Below are 16,085 nucleotides of genomic sequence, written 5' to 3'. Positions count from 1 at the left end.
AAGTCTGAAAAAGTGTAAAATAATATGAGAGAGAACCTATTGATCATGTTCAATCAACGTATTCCTTTTTTTGTAGTTAATCTATCTCAGCCCGAAAAAGAGTTAAACTTATACTAATTAGATGTCATTTCCAATCCATTAACGAGCTAAAAAGGACAAGCGCTCGACAATATTTTCATATTTAGAGAGTCTCAAAAGAGCTTAAAGAGGACTCCAAGGGGGTTCCTTTTTTGTTATTTAACAGAGCTAGGAAAAGAGATAAAAGGATGCTCTATGGTCAAAGGTACAATTTACAATCGAGCACGTCAAATTTTGTAAGTCAGCTATAAAACCTGCTCAAAACACCACCAAATGGATTAAAAATACATGTTTCATAGGTAAAAATAGGTAAATACTATTTTTTACTCGATTAATGAACATGAAATAAACATAAAAATAAGTTTTTACCATGTAATTTTTACCATTTAATACTTACCATTCAGTTTTGTGCTCTAGGCTAGTTTTTTACCTTGGACTTCAGCAGCTAATTGTGAGAAATTATTTGGACCATTTCTCATGCCATCTGGACCAGGTAGGAGATCTACCCCTCATCTTTCTTTTCAGGTCATTCTTTTATTGTTTCATGCAAGTTTTAGGCTTTTTTGGGGCCTCTTGAGTTTGATTTTTTCACCCTGGGATCAAAGTGGGCTTTCACATCGAAAATTGCGATGAAGAGCACCCTGATAGAAGGTTGCCTACTCTTCATCACATTGTCTCTGTGCATGAAGAACAAGACATGGTTGCCCTAAATAATCCAGGTACAGTTGAGGACCTCAAAAACTGTGGGTTACTCAAATACTTCAGGTTGTCCAGAATGAGGCAACAAATAGAACTATTGCAGTTCCTAGTTCATGCATGGGATCCGACATATTAGACTTTTCATATAGGGGAAAAAATGGTCCCTATAACCATTGATGATATTTACTTTCCTACGAGACTATCGAGGCGAGGTGCCCCCATATCACTTTCTGGATTTTCCCGTGGAGGTGAATCAGTGAAGGATTACATTCGACAATTTCTCGGCCAGGTACACATTCTAGCAAGGATGGGAAAATAAACATCAGGGATGTAAGTGATTTTCTTTTGAGAATGATCCTCTCCACAATCACAAAGTTGGCTGGCAATGTGACACTTCATCTGGAAAACAGATCATATATGCAGTATGCACTTGAGTGTCTAGAGCCAAAAGTATTCAACTGGTGTGAGGTCGTGCTTTCTTCACTAAAAGAAAAACTGACCAAGGTAAAAAGTGATAAGACGAAGAATTTCTGCTATGGTTCGATCTTAATTGATTTTACCTTAGATATAATTCCATTGATGCAACCGCATCATGTATCACTGGGTGTAGCTAGTCCTAGAGATCCACGGATACAGAGGTGGGTCGAATTGATGGCTCGACATGCGGGTCAGTCAATAATCATTTTTTCAACTGCATTCTTCAGTTGGCTCGATCGACAACACATTGTCATCAAGGAGAATCCATACTCAGGGATGGGTTTTCGTGGAGATCTAGACCTGATTCTACCAGTTGGAGCACAATGGGGTGCTATAGGTAAATTGTTTGACCAAAGTGTTTTTTGATTTTCAAGTTTCTACATGTTTTTTTGTTTTTAATGTTTCCAATACTAAACTAAAATCATTCTCATGCATGCAGATGTGGGTACTGTTTGACCTGTGAGACACCAACAGGAGGTAGGTGGGCTAGCGCGGAGAAATATTGGGAGAGTAGTTCTCCAGGACTTGGATTTGGCTGAGACACTGGCAGAGTTGCAGGATCACATAGAGGGATTAACCCTTGGTATTCCAGATGTCTAGATCGAGGAGTTACCTATGAGGCTGCAGCGCCACACTATTGGTGTTCCTAGCCACTGGATGAGGCTTTTGTGCATGATAGCACAGGCTGTGACCTATTATCATGAGCATCACTAGGTCTACTTAGGATGTTTTTTGCATGCATTTTGAGTTTTTGGGTCAGATGACCAAACTTGTCTTGGACACAAATTTTGTAAAAACTTTTAAAACATCTATCTATTTTTACTTTCAGATTTTTCTATGGTTATGTGCAATCCTATTCAACTAATGATGTGAATTGAAAATGTTACTTTTACATGTGTCACAAATGTCTGTTTAACACATAATTCGCTAGAGAATCAGTTAATGTGTTAAAGTTTCTGGAAATATGTTGATATTGAATGTATTCAAAATGCCTTTCCAAAATACGAACTCTAAGGAACATACGAAGAATTGTTGGGTTTTAGATGGTATACACACTTGTAAGTTGTAGTACAACGAGTTGTGAGTCCAACCTAACGATGATTCGGTGAATTCCAAGTGAAATGGAATCAGAGAGAAGTTCGATCAATGTGCTATACTTGGCAATATTGTTCGTTGAATGACCGAAACAAATCCCTTGAAAACTCACTAACTCGCCACTTGGAGTGAAAATAGCCCATGCTGCAGAAGATAGGTTCTGTGTACTACGACTAGCACCATCAGTGTAACCAACAAATGGTTCTGAAGATTCCGACATCTGCAACAAATGCAAAGAGGATTACTAACCAGATAAAAAAACTCTAAAAGACACACTGACACACACACATGCAACGAAAGCATATATACAGTGAATTTTACTACACTCAATTAAGCATAGTAACGTTTGAGGTATAGCCCGTTTTGTGGCTGCGACAATGGAATCCCATCATAATCCACTAACTCATAGGCACCTTTTGCCAAAACACGCTTGACAATATAAGGACCCATCCATAGCAATTCAAATTTCCCTGCTCCAAGTTTATCAACTTCCTGATTGTAAAGACCCGGTCTCCTTCTGAGAAGATACGAGGCTTGACATTTCTATCGTATTTTTCCTTGATTCATTTCTTATGCGCTTCGTTAGCCAATGCGGCATCACGATGGGTTTCATCCAGATGGATAAGTTCCAAGAAACACGCTTCTTCTTTAGAAGTGTCAGGTAACAAGTCAATCGCGAGTTTGAGAGATGAAATTTCACATTGTATCGGTAAGATTGCTTCCAAACCGTACACCAACTAAAAGGGTGTGAATCCAGTTGCATTCCTCACTGAGGTTCGGTATGCCCATAAAGCTGAGTACATGATTAAATGTCAGTTTCGTTTATGAACCCCTATCATTCTTTGCAACATTCACTTAAGGACCTTGTTGATAGCCTCAACTTGTCCATTAGCTTGCGGGTAATAAGGAGTAGAACTATCATGTGACAGTCCTAACTTGGCAGTTAACTCAATCATCATGTGATTGCAAAAATGCGACCAATGATCACTAACTATGGCCTATGGTACACCAAACCGGGCAACCACTTGGTTGAAAGAAAAGAGCAATCATTTCGCCACTGTTGTTTGATGTTGGCATCGCCTCGACCTTTTTTGTAAAATAGTAAATGGCAGCTATAATGTACCCATGCCCCCCAGCCGAGTGAGGGTTACATGTCATGAAGTCAATTCCCCATTTGGCGAATGGTCCAAAAAAAATGATCGGATGCAATGGTGCAGGTACTAATATAGCTTTGCGGTCATAGATCTAGCATGCTTGATAGCTTCTGATGGTAATAATACAATCTTTGAATATAGTTAGCCAGAAGTAACCAGCACGGAGAATTCTCTGTGCAGTAGCATATCTAGATAAGTGTCCACCACAAGCACCTGAATGGCAATCATTCAATTCTTTCTCGGCTTCCTCATGTGTGAGGCACCTCCATCAAATTGTATCCATACCACGATGGTAAAGAGTGTCACCAATGATCAGATAATATTTGGCTTGGTATCGGATACATCGCTATTGCGAGCGAGAGGTATCTAGCCGAAAAGTTTGGGTCTGGAGATAAATCAGTATATATCCATACCATGGGTCTGATGATGATATTAGGAACGGAGACTCATCCAAAATTGATGGTTCAGATGTTGAATCAATGGAGGTCGAGGAAGGTCACAAAGTAGCTTGGCGAAAACGAGAGATTTCTTTGATCTGGACTTGATGAATTCTAGATCAAACTCCTACAAAATGACTATTCATTTTGAGTATTTGTCCCCCAACAATGACGTGAAAAAATCTATGTCATAGCGTTGCAATCCGAAATGACAGTGGTCTTTCAGAGCAGGGTATAGTGGTGAAATCTCTGAATAGCTTGCACAACTACCAAAGCTAACTTTTCGACATAAGAGTACTTACTTTCTATATCATTGAGATTTCGACTCAAATAATATATGGGATGTTCTATCCCATCTTCCTCTTGGGCTAAAACCATGCCAATGGTTGTATCTATAGCGGCGAGATGCAGGTAATAGCCCTTTTGATAATTTGGAGAATACATTAATGACGCTCTAATCAAGGTATCTTTAAGAGCATCAAAGGAACCTTGCGCAGCCTGATCCAAATGGAAGGGTATCCCCTTTTTCAAAAGACGTGTAAAACCTTTAGCCATTTCAGCGTAATTGGGAATGAACCTCCTTAGAAAGTTAGCCTTCCCTTGGAGTCTTTGTAACTGTAAAAGATTTGAAGGTGGAGGTAAGTCAAGAATTGCCTGAACCTTTAGAGGATCAAGTCGAATTCCATCTCTAGACACTATGAATCCAAGAAATCGACCAGAACCAACAAAAAACACACATTTGTGTGGATTTAGTCATATCTTGTAGTGTCAGCACCGTAAGAATATAGCTCTCAAATGTTGTGTGTGATCAATCCGCTTTCATGAATGAGCAGGTAAATCGTCAAGGTAAGGTTGAACAATATGCTTAATGTCATGGAAGGCATAGTTCATTGCCCTTTGAAATGTGGCCCCTACTTTCTTCAAACCAAAAGGGAGTTTCTTATAAGCGAATGTGCCCCATGGACAAATAAAAGATGTTTGAAATTGGTCTTGTGGGCGGATATTGATTTGATTGTAACCGGAAAAACCATCCATAAATGAGAAAATTTCGCATTCTGAACATTCATCAATAATTTGGTCGATAAAAGGAGTAGGATAATTATCTTTTGGACAAGCCTGATTACATCCCCAAAATCGACGCACACTCGAATTTTCCCTTGCTTTTTCATGACGGGAACAATGTTGGAAACCCAGTCAGTAAGAGGTACAGGGTAAATGAAACCAGCATGCAAAATATTTTCAACTTCTACTTTAATGGCAACAACTTTCTTTGGATGAATAGGTCGAAGCCACTGTCGTACTGGTTTGACATCAAGATACATTTTTATTTCATGTTCAACTATACTAGAGTCAATGCCTGGCATCTCCTCGTATCACCATGCAAATATATCTCGAAATTCATGAAAGAGTGTATGGTAAGTATCAATTTCTGATGGAGAACAAGATATGTCAACATGAATGTTTTCTACAACATTAGGTTTGGTCGAAATATTAATAGAAATCGTTTCTTCATTATTTGGCAGGTTTCACTCGGAATCTACTATATCTATGAAAACAGAATTCGAAAGGAAATCAACAACTGAAGGGTGGTTAAGTTCATTTGAATAATCTTAAATTTCATCTGGAAGATGGGAACGATGATCATAATCTTCCCAAGGTTCTTCTCCTATCATCATTGATTGGACGATTCCTTCATCCATAGAAAATATACGTGAAAAAGGATCCAAAGAAGTACCATATTCTAATGAACTATCTACCCATACAATTGGTAAAAGTGGATTTGGGTTCGCCATGCAAGCCAGAAAATTTGATTGCTATGCAAGCTCAATGGGACTTAGCGGCATAACTTCAGTATTACTATCAACTTCAGAACTATTGGTAATCCTCCTTAAATCAGATGAGGTGGAGGAAACCATGTTTCAAGTCTATACTTTTTCCACTTCCCATTAGGGAAGGATCTTTAAAGAGACCTACACCAACATTTTGAAGTGATAATGGGGGTCCATGTACCAACGGAATGCTTAAAGTAGCTTGAGAAATAGATGCAAAGAAGGAAATCTGATCGATAACTGTGATTCCACCTCTATGAGGGAATGCAATCGTACGAAAGTACGTGGAAACCATAGCAGGCATAGCATATACCCATGGCCTTCCCAGTAAAATGTTGTAGTCGAGGGGTTCGTCAACTACCTCAACTTCAACAGTAACTGTTTTTCCCCCTAGTTCAATTTGCAAGTTACTCAAAATCCCACAAGGCGTATATGTGCATCTGTCGAAAGCTTTTAACGTTGTTGGTGATCGTGACAATGGCGGTGAACCAAGTGTTTTCCAACAACTCATTGACATAATGCAAGTAGATTCCCCCTTGTCAATAATAGTCTGATGAACATTTTTATTGAGAGATTTTACTTGAATTAAGAAATCTAATTGTGCCTGTAATTGTGGTGTATATCCTGCATAGTTGAAAACCACAAGATTGGAATCCGTAGGGTCTATTCCACCAATTGCTGACAGCAAAGCCTGCTTCTGGGAGGGACAGTTTTGTAACACCTCAAGTGTCGACATAGCAGAAGGTGATTGAGCAAGGTCTTCTACTATGTTATAGTTTTGAGTTGCTCGAGCTCGAGGGTTAAATTTCGATTTATGTACAACTCCCTTTGGTGGTTTTATTGTCAATTTTGGCGCAATAGGCGGTGGAATATTTTCAAATGAAGTTGAAGTCGAAGGATTAGGTTGATCAGTGGCCTGATTATTCGATGATGATGGTGGATTTCCATAATCTTTATTTCATGTCGACACCAAAACTTCATTTTTAGGCTTTGTAACGGATAGCATAAGTACTTGGGATGTGGAAGCATGGTCTGTCGCAACCAAATGTGTCTCCGGGTTTGGAAACGGATCAGTCAACATTGCAGATGTGTTAGAAGTCTTTAGAAGCTTAGAGACTTCCAAGCGGTGTGGACAATCTCTTGTAAAATTCTCATCATTACAGATTAGACATGGATAACGAGGTTTCCTTGCCGAAGTAGAGGAATCAGATGATTTCTCTTGAGGGGGATTATCTTGTTTCTTCTTGTTTTTCCCCTTCTTCTTGCCTCCTAGTTGCTTTTGATTCTTGCCTTTGTCAGATGAGATGGAATTGACTTTAGAAAGAGTGATTTCTGATGCATTTGAAGTTTGATTGGAAATGGAAATTGTTTGACCAGATGGTCTACCTGCCATTTGTGTGCTCAAAAAACCAATCACACCGTCCTCGGCATGTGATTCCTTACTCGATTGTGGTCCAAATATTGGGCGTGAGCAATTACTTGCTCTTCTGTGACAACTCCACCTTTTTCCACATCCTCGGTGATTGATAGAAACAAGGATTTTATAAACCACTCAGCCAAAAGCTGATTAGGAACATAAGTCTTAACCATTCGATGACGATATATGATATGATATATGAGTAGTAGTAGTCTATTTAAAGTTGGTCAAGAGTTTCGTTCCAATCTCGTATCTGATAGGTAACTGGAAGTGGGTCAAAAATGTGGTGGCTAAAGTCATAAAGTTGTCAAAAGAAGCTCATGGTAACTCAATGTACCACTTCACAGCCAGACCAGTAAGTGTTCTTTGGAAAAGACAAAGTCTAACTGAATCATCATTCAAGGAGTTTGATGAACACCACAAATGAAAAGTCATGACATGATTTGATGGGTCTTCTCCGAGATTTCCATTGAATTTCAGAATGTCAGAAGGTAACTTATGTGGAATTACCGGCCACCAAGGTGCATATAAAATTGGATCATTAGTGAGCCAGTTTAAATCTGGTAATTCAAGAGTTGCTACAAACGGAAACTGTCGATTCAAGTCAGGTTGAGCATACCCAGGATATGATGGAATTGCCTGAGAAATAGGTCTTTGCATACCAACATAGGGCATCTGTATCTGGTAACCTTGATAAGGTGGTTTTTGAACAAATCCGATATAAGGTGGTTGTTGATAACTAGGTTGAATTTGTGGTTGTCCATAACCAGGAAATCCTTGTTGACCAGGACCTTGGTAAGCTTGATATTGCCCAAACCCAGGTTTAGCTTGTTGGGCAAGTCTAGATTGGGGTTGGCATTGCTGGAATTGAGGTTGTTAATATTGGGGCTGCCAAGGTTGCTGGCATACAGGTTGTTGAAACTGATATTGCTCCCCAATGTTAGCTTGACCAGGTTGTGAATAAACTATACCAGTGTAATCCTGAGTCACTCCAGATAAAGGTACACTAACCTAAGGTTGTTGGACCCCAGACAGAAGCGATTGTTGTACAACAGCCTGAGAAACTTGGGTCTGCTAACCTGAAACTTGTGGTTGGGAGGTAGGAGGACTAGTTTGTACAGGTTGAGATACAACCATTTGAACTTGTGACTGTGGTACAGTGGTAACAACAAGTGTAGTAGAAACAGCTGATAGAGTTTGCATTGGTTGTGTTGGATACACATGCCTCGGTTGAACTAGCACTGTTGGTTGCCATTGACAGACTCGCATTCCAAACTGACCTAAATACAGTGGGATACTACCATATGATGGTCCTCCAGGATATGAAGGATAAGGTGAATAGGCATATTGCTCTCCATATGGTGGAAATCTAGTATGTAGTGGATACATAGGTCATTGTTGACTAGATTGCCCAGTTTGATATTGATATGCAGGATCAAACTATTGAGTTCCCATAAATGAAGAACCAGGTAAAATTCCAGTAGAGGACATGGGTGATGACCATTGTGTAGAAGCAACCCTTGAGTGGGTTCCAGATAAATATTGGTAACTAAACGGGACAGACATTTCACCATATATATGTGACTTAGGAGTAGTAGAAAACATTGAAGAGGTTGCAACAGAATATTATGCTGCAGCTGCATCAGATGATATAGTCTGGGATGTTGACGGTTGTTCAACCATAGTTAACTAACCAAATAGATGTCCTAAAGAATCAACGGGTACTTGAAAAGAAGCAGGATCAAAAGGAGCAGTAAAATGAGGAGTACGAGGGTAAAGATAAAGCCCCGTTCTAAAATGGAATGGAGTTCTAGGTGTAGTATCTTCTTAAAATTCTTCCTCAACAACAATTAAACCAGGTGGAAGAACTTCATCGTCAGGTCCGTAACAGACTTCTGGTGTTGGTAAAGTGGAAGTTTTAGTAGTTACTGATGCCTGAGGGTTAACCAATTGATTGTTTTCTGGTAAGGTAACAACTTCTGAATGTTCAAATTCGAAGTCTAAATGTTCCGGTAAAAGAAAAATGATTTCATGGAGAGGTTCGTGAACAACTTCAGGTTCAAAAGTAACTTCTGATTGAACTATGATAGGTTCTGGATTAACTTCTGGTTGAAATGATTCAAGTTCAGAAGTAATTTCTTATTGAGCAACTTCAAGTTGAGGATCAACTTGTTGTTGAACAACTTCAATTACCATTTCACTAGTGTCAGTTATAGCGTCCTCAGGTAACTGTGAAACTTATTCTTCAGTAATATATGTACTAGAAATAGTTGGAGTAATTGGAGTCTCAATACTTATCAGAATGGGTGACTCTGGTAATTCAAATGAAGAACCATGAGTTCTTGATGTACTTGACTCAGTTAAACAAGATTTCTTTGACTGAATAGGTGTAGCTTTGAGTGGCAAAGGCGGTTTACTCGTTGTTCTCCACAAACGACGGGGTAAGGGTTGATGTTCCTCCACGATTGCTGCTTAATTTTATTACAAAAAGAAATAAACAGAAAGGGGTAATCCAGGAAAAAAGGTTTACGAAGAAACTATGAACTACAGAATACCTCCCAGCGAACCGAGAAGTACAGGCAGGCAATCTCCCCAAATGTTGTGTTCAGTGTATCACAGTGTACAAGGCAGCTGACTTGGTTACCTAAGGATGGATAGAAACCTAGTGTTGTCTTCCCAAATATACCGGAAAGTACGTGGAGGCCCAATCCATATAAGCTCTGTCTAATGAAAAACTGCATAGTGAAAGCATTCCCATATACTTTATGTACTGTAACACTGCCCTATATACCTGAAGGTATGTCGACGAACTACGATATACTCACATACATGGAATGAGGTATCACACTCGGGATGTATTGCAGACAAGTTAGGGACAACTGCTTTGTTTTACAACCCCAAAACACGTCTCTAGCCTAGAACCAAGAAATATTTTTCGTTAGGTGACAATGCTCCATTAGGTAAATTGAGCTTAATTTTAAGTTGATCTTGCTTAGGATTTTGCCTTTCAAGTTCACCACGCGATGTATTCTGAAACTCCTAGGAATGCAACTATTATGATAAGCATTATTTCTATTCAATTTAACAATGAAAATATTAGCTAATAGGGCTAGAGAAATCAAATTTCTTTCGATCAAAGAGAAAAGAGCACAATCTAATGCAATTTCCCTAAACTATTCCTATGAGCACACACAAACTTTTTCAATGCAAAATGCATGTATTTCTTTTTGATTTCCTTAATGTGAATATGAAAAAAAGGAAACTAATGCACATACAATCAATCAACCTTTTTTGCAAGAGCAAAGACTTTACGATGGTTCTTTTTTGACGGAAAAGAAGACTTTTATGACACTCTCTTTCGAACAAAGATTAATCGAATATAATCTAACTTTGACTATGGATCGATAATGATAAAGAAAAAATTTAAGAAACATTAATCAACCGAGTCAAATTAGGGCTAGCAAAGGAGATAAAAACTTGTTTTCTAAGACATGGCATTCATTGAACAATCAACAAGCAATCAAACAGAAAAAATTTGGAAAAAAAACTCAATCCAAAGGTGGGAAACTGACCCTAGGAGGATCAACATAGTCCTAAATGGGAGACAGTGCACTTCAGAGCACTGTCCCTAAGCCAAGGGTGCTCTGCAACACACTATGTCTCTCACAAGCCTGTGCTGGTGACAGTAAGCCATTTGAAGAGGCAAATTGACACAGTTTTTTACAAAATTCTGTGCAAGTTGAAATACAATCATTGAAAACAAGTAGGGTTTGCAAGAGTGTCCTAGGAGGTGGATAAGCTACTAGGAAGGATGATCTTCCCTAGTATGGTCACCAATTTGTTTTGGATAATTTGGTATCTACGGATAAATACTAATTCCCTAGATAAGTAGCCATATCTAGAACAATAGTTTAAAGCACTTTAGCCTTTTCCTATAAGAAATAGATAAGACAAAGAGAATGAGAAGACCTACTTGTAGTTTCGCTTTCCTCTTGTCTCCTTTGTATCAATCCTATCGATCCTTGTCATACTTAACACGCTTGAGAAGTACCTGTAAACATCAACAGAAGACAAATAACCAATCAAAGCAAAAGATCTATTGATTACAAGTAAATGGAATCAGATACATTCACACATATAAGCATCATATAACAAGATAAGCATATGGAAAAAGGTTCAAATACTTTATTGAATAGAAGGAATAATTACAACCATGAAGTCTGATTCGAAGTCACTCCTCCAACTTTGATCCCATCCACATCACATCAAAAGCATGACACTCCAGCAGCATAACAATACTGGTCTCAAAGTCAATTCTCATAGCAATGTTATCTCCTTACAATTCATCAAAGTCCAGCCATTGATCACTTAGATGAGTGCTCAATTTATAGGAAGATGGAGAAGGTTATGTCATAAATGGGGGTATTGAATGGCCTTCCATACTTAGAATTAGTTCCATGGAGGAAGGGATGAGAGGATAGGATGCATCTTAACTCATTCCTCATCCATTTTCGAGTTCATAGGAGTTCATAAGTGAGAGAAACTTCTAGAATACTCCAAGAGATAAGAATATTCCCCAAACCCTATGTGAATTTTGCTCAATCTTGCCCAGCGCAGGTCAAAGAGGGCCTAAGTGCTCTGCAGAGCACCCTGGCATGGACTTAACTTCTCTGCAACACACCCTTACATGGGCCTACTTGTGCTAGTCCCTTTAGAGATCATTTTAGGATGTCTTCAAGTCATGAAACTGTCTGGGAAGGAAGCATTCAAAAGGTTGACTTGTTTAGGTCATGTAGCAACTGAAATTAGGGTTTGATGAGCCCTAAAACATTGATTTGGATGATGGGAGTGATATGCCCAAATGGATCTATAACACTCCTATATATACAACGGAGGTATTTTCAATTGCATCATCCAATAATTTTTCATTTAGGTAATGTAAAGGAGGTTTCCCCCTCCATGAGGATAATTTTTAAGTCATTGATCTATCTTTTCTTCTATTTTATGAGTTAGTTGCATAACATTTGGTATCAAAGCTTTAGATTCTAGGGTTTCACTGCTACAAACAAGCCATCGTGGAATTTTATCTATAACTTGTTTTTACGATGGTTCAGAAACTAAAATTTTACCACGAGGAGCCAAAATCCTGATGAACTTCATGTAAAAATTTCAGATCTTGGTTCGTTATATTTTCGGAGATATGGTCCAAAGAAGTTAGGGTTTTTGCATGCTCCATAATTTTGTCTCAAATAGGTGACCTTGGTAAAATCGTCATATCTTCCTCTACAAACATCAGATTTGAATTTCGTAAAAAGTGGTAAAATCAAACAGACTTTAGTATCCTTTGTATCATTTTCAGGGCTGAATATTGAAATAGTGACATGTGGAACTTGTTCGTAATCAAGCCATTGTGGGAGATTGGAGATAATGTTATCTTGAAGAATCCAAGTTTGGTATGACTTGTGGAATTGGAAATAATACTCAAAGGGCTACCACAAGATCGAATTTTGGACCTTGGAGATCTGGATTTACAGAGATACAACAAATTCAATATCGAGCTCCTACAAAGCCAGAAAAAGGTGTGTAATTTTTTTTTTTTAATTGGCATAAGTTTTGTTTGAAAAATCAGTTTGAAGTGATTCAAGGGGCATAGTAAAGCATAAATATCATTGTTTGATTCCAAAATTACTCGAAGAAAGAAAATAGAAACACTTAGTAAGAAACCATAAATATCTACTATGACGCATGAAGAAGAGGAATAAATGCAACATGATATATCAAAATTACGAGACCAAGTGCAACAAATTTCTCTCTCGCAAAGAGTAACCAAAAATCAAATGAAAGCTAAGATAGATTGTCTGAAGAATGGTGTGGAAGCTAAGATGGATGATATAAAATAAAAAATTAAAGGAAACATGGAATATTTGAAGAATGGTTTAAAAGCATACATGGAAGGTTTGAAGGAAATGTTTGACAAAGTTTCTACAAGAAATGCTTCCTAATGGTGAAAAGGTATTAGATGAAACTCATGATGAGAACAAAATGAATGTTAATCATGATTCCATAGACTCTAACTTTGGATTGAAGACCCACCATATTCCAAATATAGATATGAGGAAGTTTTATGGCAAGGATATGATAACATGGATACTACAGATTGAGCAATATTTCGATCTACATAATGTGAAACACACAAAAGTTATGCATTGCAACTTTATATTTAGAACCTGATCAGTTTGTATGGTATTGATGACTTTTTTCTAGTAAAGCACTTATCACTTGGTCAAATTTATAGAGGAAATGATAGCACATTATGAGGATACAAAGATATTGAGGAGAATAGGATTGATGTCTTCATAGGCACCTTAAAGGATAACATCCAACATGAGGTTCACCTTTGGGAACCTGATTCATTGGAGAAGGCATTCAGGGTGGCAAGAAAAGTTGAAAGAAAAATTATGGCAACAAGGAAGTCTACCACTCATAACTATAAATATTGAAGAGTTGTTGCTACTAGTATTCCACAACCTGCAAGGTTGACACCACAAAAATTGGAGGAAAAAAGAGCAAAAGGGCTTTGTTACAATTGTGATAGAAAATACACTAAAGGTCATAAGTGTGCTCACAAGAAATTATTCTACATAGATTATGAAGAGGATGAAGAAAAGGAACAAGAAATGTCAAAATAAGAGGATATACACCAAGAACCAACCCCATCGAAAAAAGATATGAATCTGACCATATCTTGTAATGCATTGGCAAGAATTGCCACTCCTCAAACTCTCAAGATAGAAGGAAATATCAAGAAGAAAAAGGTAATAGTGTTGATTGATTCGGGTGGTACCCATAATTTTATTCATTGTAAGATAGCCAAGGAATTGAATTGCTTCCTATATCCAGCACTAGAGTGTCAAGTGATGGTTGCAAATGGAGGAACTATAAATTTCTTTAGAAAGTTCCATAATATCATTCTATCCATGGGGGAGTATGTATTGAATAATCTAATGCTTTCCATTCCAATGGGTGGTGATGATGTTGTACTAGAAGTCCAATGGTTACAATCTTTGGGGACGATAACCTTTTTTTCAAGAACTTTTCTTGATTTTTTTTGGGAAGGAATGGAAGTTGAACTAAGGGGTATCATAGAAAAACCATGAAAGATAATCATCTCTAATGGAATGACAAAGATTTTAAAGAAAGAATAACGAGGAGTAATTTCACAATTATGCTCACTATAGGTTTAGACATCGAAATCATCTATTTCTCCATATCTCCAAAAAGTCTTGGACATTCATTCCAAGGTATTTGAGACTCCAAAAGTCCCCCCACCTATTTGTAATCATGATCATGATATTCATTTGATTCCAAGAAGTGTTCCTCCAAACATCAGGCCTTACAGGTATCCCTATTGCCAAAAGAGTGAAATTGAACGTATGGTTGCAGAAATGCTAGAGGCTGGTATAATTCAACCTAGTCAAAGTTCTTTGTCTGCTCCAATAGTATTGGTGCACAAGAAGGATGGATCATGGCACATGTGTCTGGATTATAGGGATCTCAACAAGCTCACTATTAAAGATAAATTTCCCATTCCTGTCATTGATGAATTGTTGGATGAATTACATGGATCAATTTACTTCACCAAGTTGGATCTTTGTTCAGGATATCATCAAATTAGAATGAAGAATAAAGACATTTTGAAAACATCATTTAAAACTCATGAGGGTCATTATGAATTTGGCTTTTTTCCTTACGAATGCACCTTCCACATTTCAAGGTTTGATGAATTCCATTTTCAAACCCTTAGAAATTTTGTGTTAGTATTTTTTGATGATATACTAATCTACAACAAGTCTTGCAAGGATCATGTTCAACATGTTGATAGGGTGCTCAAACTATTGGAGGAGAAACAATTATATGCAAAAACCTCCAAATGTTTCTTTGGAGTATAGGAGGTGGAATATTTGGGTCATATTGTATCTCATGAGGGTGTTAAGGTAGACCCTAAAAAAATCAAATCCATTAAGAAATGGAAAATCCACACAACCATAAAGCATATTCAAGGATTTCTCGGGTTGAAAGGGTATTATCACAAGTTTATTAAGAGTGATGGGAGAATAGTGGCACCTATAACACCATTACTAAAGAAAGATGCATTTTCTTGGACTCTAAGAGAAACTAAATCCTTTGCACATCTTAAAGAGACAATGTGTCAGGCACTGGTCTTAGCTACACCAGACTTCACAAAAACCTATATTGTGGAATGTGATGCCTCAGGAAACAGAATTGGTGTTGTTTTAATGCAAGAAGGAAGACCCATTTCTTTTGAATGTATTCCAATCAAAGGAAATTAATTACACAAACCTATTTATGAGAGGGAAATGTTGACAATACTACATGGACCAAAGTAATGTCGGCCTTACCTAATGGGAAGACACGTCAAGGTAAAAACAAATCATGATAGTCTTAAATAATTTTTGGAACAAATATTATCTTTAGAAGAGCAGAAAAAATGGGTCACAAAGATGTTGAGTTATGACTTTGAAATCATCTACAAAAAAGGGAAGCAAAATGTTGTTGCAGATGCACTCCCAAGAAAGGAGGATGTGGAAGTGTTTCTTTATCCCATTTCTATTATCCAACCTGAGTGGTTAACAGGAGCAAGGGATGAATGGAATAATGATGAAGCTGTGTGGACACTCATTCAAAAGTCACAGCAAGATCTCAATACATCTTATACATTTAGCTAGAAAAATTATTCATTATGGTACAAATATCGCTTATATCTTTGTAAGAATTCTCAACCAAAATAAAAGATTCTTTTGGAATTGCACACCTCCCCCTTAGGAGGGCACTTAATATTTTTAAAAACTTACCATAATGTCAAGAAGGAATTTTTTTG

The sequence above is a fragment of the Pinus tabuliformis genome, chromosome 2_1 (assembly GCF_031772625.1).
Source record: "Pinus tabuliformis cultivar Carrire ecotype Pingquan chromosome 2_1, CPIR1, whole genome shotgun sequence".
NCBI lineage: Eukaryota > Viridiplantae > Streptophyta > Pinopsida > Pinales > Pinaceae > Pinus > Pinus tabuliformis.
This window is presented reverse-complemented; position numbering follows the sequence as displayed.